The following is a 6,715-nucleotide window of genomic DNA, read 5'->3' on the forward strand; positions in this document are numbered from 1 at the left end:
ACTGGCCGGCATTTAAAAATTCAAGTTTGGGAACCCACGCTGACCGCGCGCTCAACCCACCCACACACACTCACGCACCCGGTACCCTCTTTGGGGAAATACCCCCGTGCCACACCCGGTTATTCATCCCAGAACTGGGATCGAACCCGGGCGGGTGGCCTCCACGACGGGAGCGCTCACCACCACGCTACGAGCGCGTTGGCTATAAAATTGTGTAAAAGCTGATAAATCGCTGCAGCAGCCCCGCCTCCCACATATCCTCGAACGTAATCCCAATTTTGGCAACCGTCCCTCTGGAGTCTGGAATCTCGATCCTTGTCGCATCGCCGCGCGGCCTTTCAATTCCTCCAAGTCCAAGCTGATCGGTGCACCGCTAAATAACCTATCGATTCCTCTGATCGATCGCAAATCCTACTGATTCCTACCGATTCTTCCTCAGATCGATCGCAAACTCCGCCGCCGCTGTTCAAGCATCATGCGCCTCCGCCGCCGCGACTCAGCGACGCTCGCTATCCATGACTGGGACCCGCGATGCTGGCAAAGTAATCAAATCTGACCAGGACAGCAATACCCCTGCCGCCGCCATTGCCCTCATCGTCGATCTCGCGTCCGACCCTGCAACAAGCGCCCCAGCCCCCATCCGACCCCTATTCCCCAACTCCAGCGCTCGACGTCCCGTGTCCGCACTTGAACCCCCTCCCCTCCCTCCCCCGCCTGCACTGGATTTTGCGTGTTCCGTATCCTATCAGCTAATTTCCATCTTCTCATCCCGATCTCGCCTGGGTTTGGAGACAGATTCGCAGCGTTGAAGATCGGCGGCGCCAGGTTCGTAGCTCTTTCGCCTGCACCTGCTTCCAATTTCGTTGGCAGATTGACTGCCTAGGTGGGTCGCCAGTACTCTAATCGAACTTCAGGTTGTTCTTACGCGACTGCAGGTTCCCACCTTTTTCCTTCGCCATGGATTTGACTGGATAAATGAGACGTGAAGCCCTCCTGCAACAATTTCTAACTGTGCTGGTCTCCTGATCGTAAGTTTTCTTTATTGCATTTGTACCCAAATATTTTTATTTGTACACAGTTTTGATGAAATGAGTTATGGTATATAGTTTTCAACACCATTCTCAACAGGTATTATATTTGGACAACCTACATCACACGCTCTCCCGGATGATTGGATTTCCACACCCCGCGCGAAATTCTAGCAGAAATCCCTGGTTGAGTGGCTAACAAATGCGGATTGAATTAGATGGAGGGATAGAACTGATAAGTACATCTTCCTACCAGTGTCTTTCTTCAAATTTGTTTTTTTTCCTTTGTATCTGATGGACTCATATTGGATTGTGAATTGCAGTTTAAGCTGGGCAAGCACTTATTACGCTGCAGCTGACAGTGCACCAGATGAATTTTGCACATGGACATGAAGTCCATCAGAGAAGGTAAGGTATATTCCACCAGTTGCAAGTACCTGCATTATCTTACTAAGGTTCATTAATATTTGTTATATTCTGTATGGTTGCAGAATCCCTGTCTATGCCATATCACGAGCTCTCTAACTAATTGACCGTAAATAAGCTAGTGTAGTATAGATAAAAAACATGTTGTCTCTATTATTTCAGCTGACCTGATGTTATCGATTAGTTTAGATAAAGTCCCTTGCTAGTGATGACATCCTGGTAAATTTCTTTTTCCTCACACAATGACACAAAGGTTAGTACATATTGACTTGTTGACTGCAGTAGTCTTAATCGAACCTGTGCACCAGGATTATCGATAATCAGTTCATCCTGAGTCTGAGATTCAGATAGACTTCTCTGCAATTCTGCAGTTCATTGATGAGGTGACCTGTGGTTCTGAGCTTAGCCGCGAGCTAGATGTCATGTATTGCAGATTATAAAGTTTTGATTGGGTGTACGGGCACCATAGGGTGTCCTGGTGCTGATTCTTGTGGCGATGAGCTGCCATATACTCTTTTAGCACATGTCTTTGCTATTGACCAACTGATGTTTCAGCTGATACTGAATTTCTCTTTAGGGAAACTGTTCAACTGGAACTGATTAGGATTTGCCAATTTTGGTATTATATCCCATCATGTGTAGACCAATGTTAGATCATAGATTTACCATTGTTAACAGCATCCACTTGTGAAACTGTATCCAAATGAACCATGCCATGAGATTAGGAGGCTGTGAGCATACTATGGCAGATTGTAGAAATAGAGTCAATGAAAAATGAACTTGTGCTGTGTGTTAATGAATGCAATCATGTACCAATCTTTAGCAAAATGTACTCAATTTTGTTATTAAATTTTAGATAAATCAACCATATGTGTCGCTGCCCCTCTTTCCTGAACGGTTGCTCTTCAGTTGGCACCCCACTCAGTCTGCAACTCTGCATCTCCCATCCAATTTGCCTGCACCACTCATCATGATGTTCCACCTCCTTTACTTTACTAGAACAAAGATACATGTGAGTTCAAATACAGTGATGATGATGATCCTATTTGTCCGACAAAAAAATTAGCAGGGTTTTTTCTTGGCTTTTAACAATAGATTACTCTTAACTGTTTATAAGTTGATATTGGGCATCATTTTACATTCACGTGGATATATATTGGAACTAGCGCCAAAAGAGTACTAAATTCTTGGCCTACAATACGTGTAACTTGCAACTAGGCTGTTGGATATGTGAGTTAACAACTAGCTTTTTTAGGTTGAAATGGTCAAGGTTATAACTTGCTTCCCTATGCAGGTTGAAATCACCAATGGACGAATTCCAATATTTTGGATGCGCAAAACAATGATCAAGAAGCAGCAGATTTCAAGAATATATTTACATTTCATTTCCAGCAGGACAGAATTGCACTCTTCGCTGCTATACACTAATACATGTAGATTTGCTACCTAGAATCATGTTGTTCTGTGTACATACGATGACATATATATTATGAACAAGCAATCCAATTTTTACTTTCGGAGATGAATGTATCTTCGTATCCTTATTGAAATCTATTTGCTGTTTGTGTGATTCTACAATGTCTCTTGTTTGATCAGAAAATTACATTTCGACATTATGCACCATAACCAGGTGTATATAATTTTTTTTTGAAATTCTAAATGTGTTACAATAGGCAAAACATTTGTTACAAACCATGTGTTCCTAAAAGTTGGAACTATGCTCTCACAAAGTGTTACTGCCATAATATAAAAGTGTTACTAGAGCTTCAAAATTATGTTACACGGGATGATAATTGTAACACTTCACATATGTTCCATTAGGCCCAAAATAGTGTTACAAAATAGTAACATTTTTTTAGATGTAAAAGAACACATGTCATGTGTTTCATTAGATTAAGTTGTAGTAACATCAACAATAGGAACTCAAACAAGATGTGTTACAAGGTAGACTAGTAACACTTTTGTTGATTTATAGTAACACAAGTTGGTGTTACTATATCCTTGTTGTGTAGTAGTGAATGGTCATAACCAGTTTTGTATTTCTGTGGGGTTTTATCATGCCTTGATCGTCGACACCAAGTGTCGGACCCCCCTTTCGGGAATCCACTGTGCTTACCGTATCAGTCCCTGGATCAGTAGCTGATACGCACAGGCGAACAAAAAATGGTACAGAAAGCCTGACATTGCTTAAATTAAACATAACAGAGTCTAATACAAACCTTTAGAAGGTTCTAACAAAACGGCTCACAGGCCGCAACTTACTACACTGCGGATGCACAGCACAAAACACCCAAAACCACAGGCAAAAGCTTGGGTGCAGGCGAAACCCTATCTACACGTCTTCCTCTACGTCGAAGTCGTCTTCTGCTTCTTCTGCTAAAAAACATGGCACTGGAGGGGTGAGTACATTAGGTACTCAGCAAGTCCCATCTTTTAGGCAAGATGTTTATTTAGATGCATGGGATAAGGCAAGGAAAGGCTCGGTTTTAGTTTTGCGGAAAAGCTGATTTTTAATGCATGTGTGTATTTCTACCAAGTTTTTCTTTGAGAAAAGAAGGTACGAAAGGGGTGTATACATATATGTGTATGTGTGAAGGTTTGGCCCTGGGGGAGATACTTCCATCCCGCCAGTTCCCGTGCTTAAAAGCACACTAGCCATACTTGGCAAAGCCACACAGCATAGCCCGACATCTCGGAAACCGAGCTCGGGAAACATTCTCACTGACATTCATACAAAACCCTTTTTAAAGTCTAATCACTGTGACTCACCATAGCATGCCTGAGACCACAGGCACAGCTATCCGGATAGGTTTAACCTCTGCAGAGTTTGTACACTTTACCCACATGATGTGCCTGAGTTACGCCAAGCACAACTCGATCCCGCACACGCATAGGACATATAGCCCACAATCACCACGGAACAACCAGGGGCCCAAATTGGCACTCAGCCAATCAAGGATATATCATTTGGTTGACGACATGGTACGCCACATAGGTCCCATGCCGGGGCCAGACACTGGTATGCCACACAGGTCCCAGGTCCGCTCCTGGTGTCCGTTGCACCCTGCCTCCAGGTGAGTTGCGGCTATAAGCCTATGGGTTGGTGACCAAGTCCATCCTAGGTCGGACATGTGGTAGCACGAAATATATGCTAGGTGACGACCACAACGACAATCTTTATATGCCAGGGCAGACTCTCTGTAGCATACGCACAAAGTAGGTTCATAGCCATGTCTTTCCCAGCTCAAAACAATTTTAAAACCATTTATAAACTCACACGAGAAAAGTTGTTTTGAAAAGTCTTTGCGGCGGCTAAGCACCTAGCCTATGCCTTTGAAATAAAGTTTAGCCTAGGGTTATCAAGGGATCAGGGTGCTCAAAGATCAAGGATGGGCTTAAAAACAAACATAGGTCACTCCTAGTGAGGAGAAAAACATTCTAAAAGACATTCCATGCATAAGTTCATTTAAAGTTTGGTCATATTTTATGTTCATGAAAAACTGGGATCAATCATGATCAAGGAGGGGGCGATAGGACTTGCCTTCAAATTCTTCGACTTGATCTTCCACGTAGTCTGGGTCTTCTGGATCATCGTCGAATTCGGTGTCGTTCGAACCTACGCGCGAACGTCGAACGTTACTAACTAAACGGACGAAAGCGAACAAACAAATCAAACAATCAAACAATATAAGAAAACAAACTTTTATTTAATTAAAATTGATTTAGTCGTGTAGAGCTTGATTTTGGAAAATTTTAGAGACAAGAATCATCAAATTTGGATGAAATATGTAAAAGTTATAGCTTAAGGAAGTTTTAAACCTTGAAAAGGGTAAACTAGGGGTGTTTTTGTAAAAACCAAGGATCTAAACATAAATATAATTTATTTCCCGAGGTTCAGTGTGTAAAAGGCGGGCCGAGGACGGTGGGTTCAAATATTTAAAAGCTTAGGGTTAAACCCGTAAAGCTAGGGGCTCGGATCTAATTATTTTTTAACTGGCTTGGACTGCGGGTTGATTTTAAAAAGTTCAGGGGCTCTTTAGCAAAAGATCCCGGGCGAACCGGTATCTTCTAATCTCGTGCGTCCGCTTTGGATCGGACGGCTGGGATCGCTCGCGCGCGCGGGGCGGCCGCGGGGCTCGTCGGGGACCTCTGTCCCGTGGCGGCGCGCGTTGGGGCTCGCCGGAGTTCACCGTAAACGGTGCTCCGGGTGTCGTTTCAGCTCGGGCTTGGGAGATTCCACGTGACACAGGTAAACCACCTAGGCTACTAGCAGGGCTTGGCAAGGCTCTGGGCGGCTCGGGCATGGTCGGCGGTGGCTTTGCGCGGCGGAGCTCGCCGGCGCAGGCTGTTCTGGGCACGCCGGGGCTGGTTCGCAGGTGCTAAAAGGGTAAGGAAGTTCGTACGGGTCAGCAGTAAGCTTAGGAAAGACTTGCGTGGGGCTCTGCGATGCAGCAGCGAGCTCGCCACGGTGAGCTGCGGGCAGCGCGGCGCGGCGTCACGCCGGAGTCCAGGAGCAAGGTTGGGTACGGGTTTCAGTCCAGGAGCAAGGTGGGGCGCGGTGAAGCTTACCTAGGTGTTGAATTGAGCAATGCGGGGTTGGCGGGGGTGGATTGCGCGGCGGCGAAGAGAAGGCTGACAGTGGGGAAGAACGGTGGCGCGGGCAATAGGGCTTGGCTAAGGGCGGCGGGGTTGCTTGAATGGGTCGAAACGGAGCGCAGGAGTACGGGGGTTCTATTTATAGAAGCGGAAGGTCGGTTTGGCCGGGGAGGAGATCGGGATGCTTCTCCCGGCGCCAATGGCGGTGTGGTGTGGGGGGGGGGGCGGCAGGGAGAGGAGAAGGGGCGCACGGCTCGGGGTAGGTAGGGGCCGGGGCCAGTGAGGTGGGGGCCGGGCAGGAGAAGGCGGGGTCTAGCTCGGGATGGCCGGACACGTGGGACCGGTGAGGGTAGGGGCCGGCCGGCGTGGGAGGAAGAAGAAGGGGGAGGCGCCTGGGCGCGGGCGCGGCTCCGGTGCGAACGCGGATCGGGCGAGCGGCAGTGGTGGCTTTGCGCGCGGGAGGGCTGGCGGGAGAGCGCACGCGCGTGCGGTCCGGCGCTCGCGTGGCCCAGACGGGGAGCGAGGCGCGGGTGGCGCTGGGCTGGGGAAGCGGGCCGCGCGGGGAGAAAGGGTGGGCGGCGGCCCGGTTTTGGGTTTAATCTTTTTCAAATGGAGTTGAATTCAAATTTGGTTTGAAATTTGGAAAACTTCTGGGCACACACAAG

At 47.2% G+C, this 6,715-nt stretch overlaps 1 long non-coding RNA gene across 2 annotated transcripts; it reads left to right on the plus strand.

Annotated features, from left to right (window-relative positions):
- The first annotated feature begins 238 nt into the window (after positions 1–238).
- LOC120640427 lies at positions 239–3,008 on the plus strand. Of its 2 annotated transcripts, none has more exons than XR_005661781.1 (4): positions 239–825; positions 915–1,028; positions 1,129–1,436; positions 2,749–3,008. It is a non-coding gene; the product is annotated as an uncharacterized LOC120640427 (long non-coding RNA). The 2 variants fall into 2 exon arrangements; XR_005661780.1 differs by having other exon boundaries at positions 936–1,028.
- Positions 3,009–6,715: the final 3,707 nt, after the last annotated feature.

This window comes from Panicum virgatum, chromosome 7K (assembly GCF_016808335.1).
Source record: "Panicum virgatum strain AP13 chromosome 7K, P.virgatum_v5, whole genome shotgun sequence".
Taxonomy (NCBI): domain Eukaryota; kingdom Viridiplantae; phylum Streptophyta; class Magnoliopsida; order Poales; family Poaceae; genus Panicum; species Panicum virgatum.